General features: G+C 47.4%; 1 long non-coding RNA gene across 2 annotated transcripts in view; it reads right to left on the reverse strand.

The window, feature by feature from the left end:
- LOC139274802 (uncharacterized) overlaps positions 1–15,464 on the reverse strand; it is a 111,389-nt gene that overhangs the window by 85,858 nt on the left and 10,067 nt on the right. For both annotated transcript variants that reach the window (XR_011595613.1, XR_011595612.1), the window contains exon 2: positions 11,308–11,471. This is a non-coding gene — a long non-coding RNA (uncharacterized lncRNA). The remainder of the gene's footprint in view (positions 1–11,307; positions 11,472–15,464) is intronic.

Genomic DNA, 15,464 nt, shown 5'->3' on the forward strand with positions numbered 1-15,464 from the left:
CATGGCAGATGAAGTATAATGTGGATAAATGTGAGGTTATCCACTTTGGTGGTAAAAACAGAGAGACAGACTATTATCTGAATGGTGACAGATTAGGAAAAGGGGAGGTGCAACGAGACCTGGGTGTCATAGTGCATCAGTCATTGAAGGTTGGCATGCAGGTACAGCAGGCGGTTAAGAAAGCAAATGGCATGTTGGCCTTCATAGCGAGGGGATTTGAGTACAGGGGCAGGGAGCTGTTGCTACAGTTGTACAGAGCCTTGGTGAGGCCACACCTGGAGTATTGTGTACAGTTTTGGTCTCCTAACTTGAGGAAGGACATTCTTGCTATTGAGGGAGTGCAGCGAAGGTTCACCAGACTGATTCCAGGATGGCGGGACTGACCTATCAAGAAAGACTGGATCAACTGGGCTTGTATTCACTGGAGTTCAGAAGAATGAGAGGGGACCTCATAGAAACGTTTAAAATTCTGATGGGTTCAGACAAGTTAGATGCAGGAAGAATGTTCCCAATGTTGGGGAAGTCCAGAACCAGGGGTCACAGTCTAAGGATAAGGAGTAAGCCATTTAGGACCGAGATGAGGAGAAACTTCTTCACCCAGAGAGTGGTGAACCTGTGGAATTCTCTACCACAGAAAGTTGTTGAGGCCAATTCACTAAATATATTCAAAAAGGAGTTAGATGAAGTCCTTACTACTCGGGGGATCAAGGGGTATGGCGAGAAAGCAGGAATGGGGTACTGAAGTTGCATGTTCAGCCATGAACTCATTGAATGGTGGTGCAGGCTAGAAGGGCCGAATTGCCTACTCCTGCACCTATTTTCTATGTTTCTATGTTTATGTTTCTATGCCTAGAAAGGGTGTTGACTGATCGGCAACAGAGCTCGGGAAAAGGGTGTTGCTCGGGATGGAGAAGACTTGGCGGAGTCAGGGCTGGCTGCACATTTGTTCTCGGTACAACTGTTTCCACTAGCAGGAGGGTCGGTAACCAGAGGACACAGATTTAAGATAAAATTGGCAAAAAAGACAGGGACAGGGGTGATGAGGAGAAATGTTTTACTCAGAGAGTTATGATCTGGAATGCATTACCTGAAAGGGTGGTGGAAGCAGATTCAATAGTAACTTTAAAAGTGGAAGTATATATATATATATATATTATATAGTGAAAAAGGATAAACATTGCAGGACTATGAGGTCATAGCAGGGGAGTGGGATTATTTGGATAGCTCTTTCAAAGAGACAGCATAAGCACGATGGGCCGAACTGTATGATTCTATATAGATGATTTGAACTTGGGCATATAGAACACAGACTTGAAAGTAGCTGACAAAATAAAAGTATGAGCTTTGACAAACTGCAAGAACTGTTAAAGACTTAAGGAAGTAATAGACAGGTTAGCCAGATGTGCAGATAAGTTACATATGTAATATAGATAAGGTTGAGTTAAAGGGTTTGGATGAACAGGCACCTCAGGGCTCAAATAAATAATTCCATGAAAGTATGAATGCAGGTAGATAGAGCCATAAAAATGGGCAGTAAAATTTTGGATGTTATAAATATGGGCATAGAGTATAAGAATTAATGATGAATTTATACAAACAATTTGTTAGGCGACAGTTAAAGTACAGTCTGCACTTTGGACACACTATTATAGAAAGGACATTAAAGCCATGGAGAGCATAAAATGTAGATACATCTGAATGACACCAGGGAATATATGGTTATGATGTGATATTTGAGATATTGGGACTAGTTCCACTGGATCAGAGAAGGTTAAGAGGAAACTTAATCGAGGTTTTAAAATTGTGATGAATTATGATAGACTAAATAGGGAAAGATTATGGGCTAAAAATTCAATAAGACCCGAAAATAAGCGCAGGGATCTCATTGCGCAATCTGCCCGCACCCAGTGAAAGTAATGCAGGCAGCAATGCAACATTTGTGCTGCCTGCTAATTAACATGATTTATGCATTGAGCGTGTTGCCGACTGTCTGAGTGCTCAGCAGGGGGTCAACGTTTGGGAGAAGTGATCTCTATTTAAAGCAAGGCTCCTGTTTGAAACACAGTCTGCACTTCCTAAAATGGAGGTGCTTTCTGAAATAAGCACTTCATTGTCATTGTTGTCAAGGCAACTGTAAGGTAGCTATGGTTCAGCAGGGTAGAGAAAGGGCACCTAGGTTCTCAAACTGGAGGCCTTTGTGCAAGGGGTCAAAAGGAGGAGACAGCTCCTCTAACGTCAGGGGTCAGGAGGCCTTCCAGACTCATTGTAAGAAGGCAATGAGAGCAGATAGCTGAAGCAGTCACTGCCAGTAGTCTTGTCCCCAGAAACTGGATCCAGTGCCGAAAGAAGTTTAATGACCTCTAACGAGTGGTCAAGATGAGTGAATGCATCTTCAAATGCCCTATCCCATTGGATTTGGCCTAGGCTTTCTGCACTACTTAAAGGGAAGGTGCTTTGTTGCAGAGGCACCTCATTGTCATTGTGGACAGAGCCTTAGCCCAACAGCCAAGGGAAAGGGCAAGGACATTTTCGGATGCGGCACTGGAGGCCTTGGTCCTGGAGATACAAAGACATCAAAGACATCGTCAGATCCTCTACCCACAGGGGGGTAGAAGGCCTTCAAGGCAGAACATCAGAAGGCTGTGGGAGAAGATCACTCACGCTGTCACTGCGACGAGTCTCATCCCCAAGACCTGGATCCAGTGCCGCAAAAAATTTAATGACCTCACCTGTGGTCAAGTGAATGAATCATCAAATGCCGTATCCCACCATCTGCACCACTAGCCTCACACACTGCTCAATGTCCCACATACCCATCACTCATCCACCAACAATCCCTATCAATCAAGATTCATACCTCACAATCATAGCTTCACCTCACCCTTATAAACGTACCACAGTTGCAAGCCTCATATCTACATCTCACACCCTGCACACGCTACAAGCTATTCAAACATGCCCAAACACATTGCACCAAACTCATTGACGCATTTCCATTTTTGTTGCAGGGCAAGATGGCTCATAACAGGGGACAGCAACAGCTAACCAGCGGGGAACAGGCATGGGCTGCATGACCTCACCCAGCTGGAGAGGACTGTGCTAGACATCATTAGAGGGGCCATCACTGAGGCCGTGGTGATTGGCAAGTCCGAAACCATGGAAGATGTATGTTCATAGCTAATCCTCCTTCTCATATTCCACTTCCACCTCATTCCACGATCTCTTCTCACTTACAAGCTGCAGATGGTGTAAGCATGCACATCATGCTTTCCCCCATTCCCCTCATCGCAACCCAACCCTTGAGCCTTTCTCCTTTCAGATATCCTAGAACAGCACCTTCCCAGCTAGTGCAGGAAGAGAGGAGAGTGATGGAGAAGAGACACTGTCACTTGATCTGACACTCACAGGCACCATCTCAGAAACTAGCACTACATGTACTTTAGAGGGTAGTATAGAGATGGGATCTGCACGTGGTGAGTCACCGGGCACAAGTGACCTGCAGCAAGGGCAGAAGGAAAGGGTAGCGCAGGTGCCAGCTTCCCAGAGGGCGAGGTTGCACACGGGTTCTGCTGCAGATGACTCAGATAAGGACATCAATGGGGCAGCCTACAGAAGAAAGGGATGGATATGCACACAGTGTATTGGCAGGCCTGCCAGAGACTACTTGTTATCACTGTCAGGAGGTGACCTGCAATTCCTACTCTGACTAGCACGTGGCACTGGCAGCAATCCTGAGATTACTACTTTTGAGGTCCTATTTTTTACCATCACTAGTTGGGAAGGTGACGTTCTAGGATATCTGAAATGAGAAAGGCTCAAGGGTTGGGTTGCGATGAGAGGAATGGGGGAAAGCAAGATGTGCATGCTTACACCATCTGCAGCTTGTAAGTGAGAAGTTTCTCATGGTGCATATGGGTTGTGGGATGAGATGGAAGTGGAATATGAGAAGGAGGATTAGCTATGAATATATATCTTCCATGGTCGAGGAGGTATGAGTCCGGGGATCGGCAGAGGCCTATAAAGGCCGCGCGAGGCAGCGGGAGTTCGTGGTCGAGGAGGCGTGAGTCCGGGGATCGGCAGAGGCCTGTCGCTGAGGCGCGAGTCCGGAGATCGGCAGAGGCCTATCAAGGCCGCGAGAGGCTGCGGGAGTTCGTGGTCGAGGAGGCGTGAGTCCGGGGATCGGCAGAGGCCTATAAAGGCGCGAGAGGCAGCAGGAGTTCGAGGTCGCTGAGGCGTGAGTCCGGGGATCGGCAGAGGCCTATAAAGGCTGCGAGAGACAGCGGGAGTTCGTGGTCGAGGAGGTTTGCTTGTACAGCTACAGGGAGAAGGCAAAAAAGTAGAAAGAAATAGAAAAGTGACGTCATAGCCAAGGGGGTAAGTGATTGATAAGTAGCTTTTCTTTTTTCTTTTCTATATCAGTGAGTAACATTTAGCATTGTTGTTGCCAATTTAAGTGTATCTTAGGGTTAAGTCATGGCAGGAGAGCTCAGACATGTGTTATGCTCCTCCTGTACTATTTGGGAAATCAGGGACGCCTCCGGTGTCCCTGACGACTACGTGTGCGGGAAGTGTATCCGCCTCCAGCTCCAGATGAACCGCGTTGCGAACTAGAGCTGCGGGTGGATTCACTCTGGAGCATGCACGATGCTGAGAATGACATGACAAGCACGTTTAGTGAGTTGGTCTTACCGCAGGTAAAGGGTCCACAGCCAGATAGGGAATGGAAGACCAACAGGAAGAGCAGTGTACTGAAGGTAGCGCAGGGATCCCCTGCGATCATCCCCCTGCAAAACAGATACACAGCTTTGAGTACTGTTGAGGGGGATGACTCATCAGGGGGGAGCAGCAGCAACCAAGTTCATGGCACCGTGGCTGGCTCTGCTGCACAGGAGGGCAGGAAAAAGAAAGAGTGAGAGCGTGATAGTGATAGGGGATTCAATTGTAAGGGGAATAGACAGGAGTTTCTGTGGCCGCAACCGAGACTCCAGGATGATATGTTGCCTCCCTGGTGCAAGGGTCAATGATGTCTCGAAGCGGGTGCAGGACATTCTGAAAAGGGAGGGTGAACAGCCAGTTGTCGTGGTGCATATGGGTACCAATGACATCGGTAAAAAACAGGATGAGGTCCTACGAGGCGAATTTAGGGAGTGAGGAGCTAAATTAAAAAGTAGGACCTCAAAAGTAGTAATCTCAGGATTGCTACCAGTGCCATGTGCTAGTCAGAGTAGGAATTGCAGGATAGCTCAGATGAATACATGGCTTGAGGAGTGGTGCAGAAGGGAGCGATTCAAATTCCTGGGACATTGGAACCGGTTCTGGGGGAGGTGGGACCAGTACAAACCGGACGGTCTGCACCTGGGCAGGACCGGAACCAATATCCTAGGGTGAGTTTTTGCTAGTGCTGTTGGGGAGGAGTTAAACTAATATGGCAGGGGGATGGGAACCTATGCAGGGAGACAGAGGGAAATAAAAAGGAGGCAGAAGAAAAATATAGAAAGGAGAATAGTAAAAATGGAGGGCAGAGAAACCCAAGGCAAAAAACAAAAATGGCCACATTACAGCAAAATTCTAAAGGGGCAAAGTGTGTTAAAAAAACAAGTCTGAAGGCGCTGTGCCTCAATGCGAGGAGTATTCGGAATAAGGTGGATGATTTAACTGCGCAGATAGCAATTAACGGATACGATGTGATTGGCATCACGGAGACATGGCTCCAGGGGGACCAAGGCTGGGAACTCAACATCCAAGGGTATTCAGCATTTAGGAAGGATAGACAGAAAGGAAAAAGAGGAGGGGTGGTGTGGCTGTTTAAAAGATGAAATCAATGCAATTGTAAGGAAGGACATTAGCCTGGATGATGTGGAATCGGTATGGGTGGAGCTGCAGAATTCCAAAGGGCAGAAAACGCTAGTGGGTGTTGTGCATAGACCACCAAATAGTAGTAGTGAGCTTGAGGACAGCATCAAACAAGAAATAAGGGATGTGTGCAATAAAGGTACAGCAGTAATCATGGGCGACTTTAATCTACACATTGATTGGGCTAATCTAACTGGTAGCAATATGGTGGAGGAGGATTTGCTGGAGTGTATTAGGGATGGTTTTCTAGACCAATATGTCAAAGAACCAACCAGTGAACTGGCCATCCTAGATTGGATATTGTGTAATGAGAAGGGATTAATTAGCAATCTTGTTGTGCGAGGCCCCTTGGGGAAAAGTGACCATAATATGGTAGAATTCCTTATTAAGATGGAGAGTGACAAAGTTAATTCGGAAACTAGGGTCCTGAAAGGTAACTGCGACAGTATGAGGTGTGAATTGGCTAGAATAGACTGGCAAACGTTACTAAAAGGGTTGATGGTGGATAAGCAATGGCAAACATTTAAAGATCACATGGATGAACTTCAGCAAATGTACATCCCAGTCTGGAGTAAAAATAAAACTGGGAAGGTGGTTCAACCATGGCTAACAAAGGAAATTAAGGATAGTATTAAAGCCAAGGAAGAGGCATATAAATTGGCTAGAAAAAGCAACAAAACTGAGGACTGGGAGAAATTTAGAATTCAGCAGAGGAGGACTAAGGATTTAATTAAGAGGGGGAAAATAGAGTACGAGAGGAAGCTTGCAGGGAATATAAAAACTGACTGCAAAAGCTTCTATAAAAATGTGAAGAGAAAAAGATTAGTAAAGACAAACGTAGGTCCTTTGCAGTCGGATTCAGGTGAAATTATAATGGGGAACAAAGAAATGGCAGACCAACTGAACCAATACTTCGGTTCTGTCTTCACGAAGGAAGATACAAATAACCTTCCGAAGGTACTAGGGGACAGTGAGTCTAGTGAGAAAGAAAAACTGAAGGATATCCTTATTAGGCGGGAAATTGTGTTAGGGAAATTGATGGGATTGAAGGCCGATAAATCCCTGGGGCCTGATAGTCTGCATCCCAGGATGCTCAAGGAAGTGGCCCTAGAAATAGTGGATGCATTGGTGATCATTTTCCAACAGTCTATCGACTCTGGATCAGTTCCCATTGACTGGAGGGTAGCTAATGTAACACCATTTTTTTAAAAAGGAGGGAGAGAGAAAATTATAGACTGGTTAGTTTGACATCAGTAGTGGGGAAAATGTTGGAATCGATCACGAAGGACGAAATAGCAGCACATTTGGAAAGCAGTGACAGGATCAGATCAATTCAGCATGGATTTATGAAAGGGAAATCATGCCCGACGAATCTTCTGGAATTTTTTGAGGATGTAACTAGCAGCATGGACAAGGGAGAACCAGTTGATGTGGTGTATTTGGACTTTCAGAAGGCTTTTGACAAGGTCCCGCACAAGAGATTGTTGTGCAAAATCAAAGCACATGGTATTGGGGGTAATATACTGACGTGGATAGGGAACTGGTTGGCAGACAGGAAGCAGAGAGTAGGGATAAACGGGTCTTTTTCAGAATGGCAGGCAGTGACTAGTGGAGTGCCGCAGGGCTCAGTGCTGGGACCCCAGCTCTTTACAATATACATTAACGATTTGGATGAAGCAATAGAGTGTAATATCTCCAAGTTTGCAGATGACACTAAACTGGGTGGTGGAGTGAGCTGTGAGGAGGACGCTAAGAGGCTGCAGGGTGACTTGAACAGGTTAGGTGAGTGGACAAATGCATGGCAGATGCAGTATAATGTGGATAAATGTGAGGTTATCCATTTTGGGAGCAAAAACACGAAGGCAGAATATTATCTGAATGGCGACAGACTAGGAAAAGGGGAGGTGCAACGAGACCTGGGCGTCATGGTTCATCAGTCACTGAAAGTGGGCACGCAGGTACAGCAAGCGTTAAAGGAGGCAAATGGTATGTTGCCCTTCATAGCTAGGGGATTTGAATATAGAAGCAGAGAGGTCTTACTGCAGTTGTACAGGGCCTTAGTGAGGCCTCACCTGGAATATTGTGTTCAGTTTTGGTCTCCTAGTCTGAGGAAGGACGTTCTTGCTATTGAGGGAGTGCAGCGAAGGTTCACCAGACTGATTCCAGGGATGGCTGGGCTGTCGTATGAGGAGATACTGGATCAACTGGGCCTTTATTCACTGGCGTTTAGAAGGATGAGAGGGGATCTCATGGAAACATATAAGATTCTGACGGGACTGGACAGGTTAGATGCGGGTAGAATGTTCCCGATGTTGGGGAAGTCCAGAACTAGGGCACATAGTCTTAGGATAAGGGGTACGCCATTTAGGACTGAGATGAGGAGAAACTTCTTCACTCAGAGAGTGGTTAACCTGTGGAATTCCCTGCCACAGAGAGTTGTTGATGCTATTTCACTGGATATAGTTAAGGAGTTAGATATGGCTCTTCCGGTTCAGGGGATCAAGGGGTATGGCGAGAAAGCAGGAAAGGGGTACTGAAGGAATGATCAGTCATGATCTTATTGAATGGCGGTGCAGGCTCGAAGGGCCGAATGGCCTACTCCTGCACCTATTTTCTATGTTTCTATGTTTCAAGAAGAATGGAGCAGTCCGGCTCCAACCTTGCACAGGGCTTTGTGCCGAGCTTGGAGCCCACGATTTCCAGGATGGAAGTGATGTGCAATTGCATTAGTGCACTTGTGGACCCAACCGTGATGCAGAGTCTGATGAGCGATGTTTCAGCTTCGATTGCAGCACAAGCAGAAGTGACCCAATGTCTGAGTGCTGCAGTGGAAGCTCAGACTTCTGTCATGCAAGCTCAGCTTGCTGACATGCAAGCTCATACTGCTGCCGTTGTGGCTGTGTTTGGTGGCTTGCAGGGTGTCACAGCAGTCCAGCAATCTGCCCACCAACAGATTACTAGGATTGCTGAGGCACTGCCCTGGGGGTGTGCCAGTGGCTCCGTAGTGCACGAACTTCCTTTCCTCTCTCAGGAAGACAGCATTCGTACTTCAACCACTGCCATTCCGCCAGTACCTTTGGTGTTGCCAGCCAGCAGATTGCTGCCACCCATGCCAAGGTAGTGCAAGCTACAGCCATACTTTCAGGTGTTTAAAATTATGAGGGGCCTAGAGAAAGTGGATACCAAGGATCTATTTCCCTTAGCAGAGAAGTCAATCATTCTCTGGGGCATAGATTTAAAGTAATTGGTAGAAGAATTAGAGGGGATGAGGAGAATGTTCTTCACCCAGAGGATGTTGGGGGTCTGGAACTCACTGTATGAAAGTATGGTGGAGGCAGAAACCCTCATTGCATTTAAAAAGTTCTTGGAAATGCACTTGAAGTGCCGTAACCTACAGGGCTACAGACCAAGAGTTGGAAAGTGGGATTAGGCTGGGTAGCTCTCTTCTGGCCAGCACAGATATGATGGGCCGAATAGCCTCCTTCTGTGCCATAAATTTCTCTGATTCTATGATATAGGCAAGTCTTCTAGGCCATCTGCAGTCTCCACCACTGAAAGTCAGCAGCCTTCCACCAGCCATGCTGCCACCACTGGGATAGCACTTTGTAGGTACTAAGGGAATGCACAAGGCTGATTTTAGTTGACTTTGTTTTGGATTGAATTATTTATAATATATGTTTGGGATGTTTGTTTTGTAGTGGCTTTCATTTCAGCTTTGTGGCCATGAGGATGCTGTAATGATCCATGACAGAGAGATGATGAGGTGGGGTAGTATTGAGCAACGGGGATCTGGGGTTTCATTTAGGAGAAGCGGAGTCTGATATAATTGAGCGCCCCGAATACGGCAACCTCGCGACCAAGGCCAAGCCAGTTTTTGTGTTTTTCCAGATTTCGGAACGTGTTTCTGACGTCCGAAATCCGGAAACACCCGAGCCCAGGTTCGGGTATTCCGGATTTCGGAACATCAGACAGGGGGCGAGGGGGGGGGGGTGGCGGTGTTGCTCTCCGAGGAGCTGTTCAGGTCACCGGCCCTGAGCAGAAGCTCATCGGGCGGGGCCCAGCCACTGAGGAGTTCTTCGGACGGGTCCCGCCACCGTGGAGGTGTTCGGGTGGGCCCCGCCGCTGTGGAGATGTTCAGGTAGGCCCCGCCGCCGTGGAGGTGTCCGGGCAGGTCCCGCCGAGGTTTTTGTCAGACCGGGCCCCACCAAGGATGTCGTCGTCGGGCGGGGCCCCGCCAAGGAGGTGTTCGGGGGGGCTGGTCCCGCCGAGAAGGTGTTTGGGTGGACCAACGAGGAGGCCCCGAGGTAAGGGCGGCGTAGCTCGAGGTCAGGCAGCGGCGAGACCCCGAGGTCGACAGGGTTGTCCAGTCCTGATTCCGGAACATTTTACGGATTCCAGACGACCCTTCCATGGATCATCCTGGAGTCCGGATTCCAGAACTCCGGATTTTGGACGCTCAACCTGTAATGCACTCACGGATAGCCTGTCTGGAATATGGATTTCCAGGATGCCTCCTCCCTTGCTCATCCTCCTCGTGAGATGGTCACAGAACCCGTGGTGGCAAGGGCTGCACCCTCCTAATGGCCAAGTTGTGGAGGATGCAGCAGACCACCACATATTGGGGCACCCGCTCCGCGAGTACTGGAGGGCTATGCCTGAGCAGTCAAGACAGCGGAACCGTTGTTTCAGCACACCAATGGTTTGCTTGATGATGTTCCTCATGGCAGCATGGCTCACATTATATGAGGGCTGGCCATGAGTGGTGGAGTTTCAGAAGGGAGTTACAGCCAGATGTACAACAGCTGTTGGCCACTGGGAAAGTCATTGCAAGAATCCTCCTTAATTGCCTTCTCCCTGTGGCTGAAGAGCTCCTCCCATAGTCACAATGAGGATTCCGTCCACCAAGGGGTACAATGGACATGATCTTCACCACGCGACAACTACAAGAGAAATGCAGGGAATAGCACCAACCCTTGTACATGGCCTGCTTTGACCTCACAAAGGCCTATGACACTGTCAATCGTGAGGGACTATGGAGCACCCTCCTCCATTTCGGCTGCCCCCAAAAAGTTTGTCACCATCCTCCGCCTGTACCATGATGACATGCAAGCTGTGATCCTGACCAACGGATCCAATTCACATCTAGAACGGGGTCAAGCAGGGCTGCGTCATCGCACCAATGCTCTTGTCGATCTGCCTCACTCTCAACAAGCTTCCTGCTGGAGTGGAACTAAACTATAGAACCAGTGGGAACCCCTTCAACCTTCGTCGTCTCCAGGCTAGATCCAAGGTCGAACCATTCTCTGTCAGTCATCGAACTACCGTACGCGGATGACGCTTGCATTTGCGCACACTCAGAGGCCGAATTCCAAGCCATCGTCAACATCTTCACCGATGCGTACGAAAGCATGGACCTTACACTAAACATCCATAAGACAAAGGCCCTCCACCAACCTGACCCTGCCACACAGCACTCCTCCCTGGTCATCAAAATCCACGGTGCGGCCTTGGACAATGTGGACCATTTTCCATACCTCTGGAGCCTACTATCAGCAAGGGCAGACATCGATGACGAGGTCCAGCACTGCCTCCAGTGTGCCATCGCAGCCTTTGGTCGCCTGAGGAAGAGAGTGTTTGAAGATCAGGACCTCAATTCTGGCACCAAGCTTTTGGTCCACAGGGCAGTAGTGATACACGCTCTCCCAAATAGCTCAGAGATGTGGACTATATACATCTCAAAGACATCTCATAAGAACATAAGAACTAGGAACAGGAGTAGGCCATCTAGCCCCTCGAGCCTGCTCCGCCATTCAACAAGATCATGGCTGATCTGGCCGTGGACTCAGCTCCACTTACCCGCCCGCTCCCCGTAACCCTTAATTCCCTTATTGATTAAAAATCTATCTATCTGTGATTTGAATACATTCAATGAGCTAGCTTCAACTGCTTCCTTGGGCAGAGAATTCCACAGATTCACAATCCTCTGGGAGAAGAAATTCCTTCTCAACTAGGTTTTAAATTGGCTCCCCCGTATTTTGAGGCTGTGCCCCTTAGTTCTAGTCTCCCCGACCAGTGGAAACAACCTCTCTGCCTCTATCTTGTCTATCCCTTTCATTATTTTAAATGTTTCTGTAAGATCACCCCTCATCCTTCTGAACTCCAACGAGTAAAGACCCAGTCTACTCAATCTATCATCATAAGGTAACCCCCTCATCTCCGGAATCAGCCTACTGAATCGTCTCTGTACCCCCTCCAAAACTAGTATATCCTTCCTTAAGTAAGGTGACCAAAATTGCACGCAGTACTCCAGGTGCGGCCTCACCAATACCCTGTACAGTTGCAGCAGGACCTCCCTGCTTTTGTACTCCATCCCTCTCGCAATGAAGGCCAACATTCCATTCGCCTTCCTGATTACCTGCTGCACCTGCAAACTAACTTTTTGGGATTCATGCACAAGGACCCCCAGGTCCCTCTGCACCGCAGCATGTTGTAATTTCTCCCCATTCAAATAATATTCCCTTTTACTGTTTTTTTTTCCAAGGTGGATGACCTCACACTTTCCGACATTGTATTCCATCTGCCAAACCTTAGCCCATTCGCTTAACCTATCTAAATCTCTTTGCAGCCTCTCTCTGTCCTCTACACAACCCGCTTTCCCACTAATCTTTGTGTCATCTGCAAATTTTGTTACACTACACTCTGTCCCCTCTTCCAGGTCATCTATGTATATTGTAAACCGTTGTGGTCCCAGCACTGATCCCTGCGGCACACCACTAACCACCGATTTCCAACCCGAAAAGGACCTATTTATCCCGACTCTCTGCTTTCTGTTCGCCAGCCAATTCTCTATCCATGCTAATACATTTCCTCTGACGCCGCATACCTTTATCTTCTGCAGTAACCTTTTGTGTGGCACCTTATCGAATGCCTTTTGGAAATCTAAATACATCACATCCATCGGTACACCTCTATCCACCATGCTCGTTATATCCTCAAAGAATTCCAGTAAGTTAGTTAAACATGATTTCCCCTTCATGAATCCATGCTGCGTCTGCTTGATTGCACTATTCCTATCTAGATGTCCCGCTATTTCTTCCTTAATGATAGCTTCAAGCATTTTCCCCACTACAGATGTTAAACTAACTGGCCTATAGTTACCTGCCTTTTATCTGCCCCCTTTTTTAAACAGAGGCATTACATTAGCTGCTTTCCAATCCGCTGGTACCTCCCCAGAGTCCAGAGAATTTTGGTAGATTATAACGAATGCATCTGCTATAACTTCCGCCATCTCTTTTAGTACCCTGGGATACATTTCATCAGGACCAGGGGACTTGTCTACCTTGAGTCCCATTAGTCTGTCCAGCACTACCCCCCTAGTGATAGTGATTGTCTCAAGGTCCTCCCTTCCCACATTCCTGTGGCCTGCAATTTTTGGCATGGTTTTTATGTCTTCCACTGTGAAGACCGAAGCAAAATAATTGTTTAAGGTCTCAGCCATTTCCACATTTCCCATTATTAAATCCCCCTTCTCATCTTCTAAGGGACCAACATTTACTTTAGTCACTCTTTTCCGTTTTATATATCTGTAAAAGCTTTTACTATCTGTTTTTATGTTTTGCGCAAGTTTACTTTCGTAATCTATCTTTCCTTTCTTTATTGCTTTCTTAGTCATGCTTTGCTGTCGTTTAAAATTTTCCCAATCTTCTAGTTTCCCACTAACCTTGGCCACCTTATACTCATTGGTTTTTAATTTGATACTCTCCTTTATTTCCTTGGTTATCCACGGCTGGTTATCCCTTCTCTTACCACCCTTCTTTTTCACTGGAATATATTTTTGTTGAGCACTATGAAAGAGCTCCTTAAAAGTCCTCCACTGTTCCTCAATTGTGCCACCGTTTAGTCTGTGTTTCCAGTCTACTTTAGCCAACTCTGCCCTCATCCCACTGAAGTTCCCTTTGTTTAAGCATAGCATGCTCGTTTGAGACACTACTTCCTCACCCTCAATCTGTATTACAAATTCATCCATACTGTGATCACTCATTCCGAGAGGATCTTTTACTAAGAGATCGTTTATTATTCCTGTCTCATTACACAGGACCAGATCTAAGATCGCTTGCTCCCTCGTAGGTTCTGGAACATACTGTTCTAAGAAACAATCCCGTATGCATTCTATGAATTCCTCCTCCAGGCTACCCAGTGCGATTTGATTTGACCAATCGATATGTAGGTTAAAATCCCCCATGATTACTGCCGTTCCTTTTTCACATGCCTCCATTATTCCCTTGATTATTGCCCGCCCCACCGTGAAGTTATTATTTGGGGGCCTATAAACTACGCCCACCAGTGACTTTTTCCCCTTACTATCGCTAATCTCCACCCACAATGATTCAACACTTTGTTCATTAGAGCCAATATCGTCTCTCACAACTGCCCTGATATCTTCCTTTATTAACAGAGCTACCCTACCTCATTTCCCTTCTTGTCTATCTTTCCGAATTGTCAGATACCCCTGTATGTCTCAAAGCACTGGAGAAGTACCACCAGCAATGCCTTCGGAAGATCCGGCAAATCCACTGGGAGGATAGACGTACCGTCAGTGTTCTCGCCGAGGCCAACATCCCCAACATCGAAGCACTGACCATACTCGACCAGCTCCGTTGGGCGTGCCACATTGTCCACATGCAAGACACGAGAGGAAGAAGCGTGCGGCAATCCAGGCTCCCCACCCACCCTTTGCTTCAACCACTGTCTGCCCCACCTGTGACAGAGACTGTAATTTCCACATTGGACTGTACAGCCACCTGAGAACTCACTTTTAGAGTGGAAGTCTTCCTCGATTTCGAGGAACTGCCGATGATGATGATGATGATGATGATGATGATGATGATGAAGAAGAACAACAGATAGTCCTCATCGCCGAGCAGCCACCCTCGGGTTCAATGTGGTGGCTGGAAGATTGCTGGCATAGCGGACTGGCGCAGGTTGAAGGCATCATGACTACTGCCAGGATAATGGGCATTCATCAGCATGATGTGCTTGGCATAGTTGCACACCAACTGTACATTAAGTGAGTGGTACCCTTTGCAGCTATGGAACATCTCACCATTGAGGTACGGTGCCCGCAAAGCCATATGCGTGTAGTCGATAGAACTCTACATGGGGAAGCCTGCTATCCAGCAAATCCATGTGCGTGTTCTTCCTGCTTCTCTCTGTTTAGAGAAGACAATGAAGTCCCCTCTCCTGGAGTACAGAGCCTCTGTGACCTCCCAGATTCAGCGATGGACGATCAACTGCGAGATGTTTGCTATGTCGCCTGTTCCAGCCTGGAAGTATCTGCGAAAAAGCTCAGGGCCATGTTCACCTTGAGGCCCAATGGCAGAGCTAACGTCGCCCTGCTCTGAGACTTCAGGTCTAGTTCCAAGAGGTGGTAGAGTTCTGTTTCCACCTCTTTGGTGAAGCAGAGCCGGCTAACACACTGCTCCTGGCTTAGGGGCAGGTAGGAAAAGTGCTTCATGAAGACCCTAAATGGGTAAGTCCTCCTGCTGAGAGCTCTCCTCCTCTTCCCTCTGCGAGCATCTTATCTTCTTTGCTGCCTCTGTTCCATCTCCCTG

This window comes from Pristiophorus japonicus, chromosome 10, assembly GCF_044704955.1.
Source record: "Pristiophorus japonicus isolate sPriJap1 chromosome 10, sPriJap1.hap1, whole genome shotgun sequence".
NCBI lineage: Eukaryota > Metazoa > Chordata > Chondrichthyes > Pristiophoridae > Pristiophorus > Pristiophorus japonicus.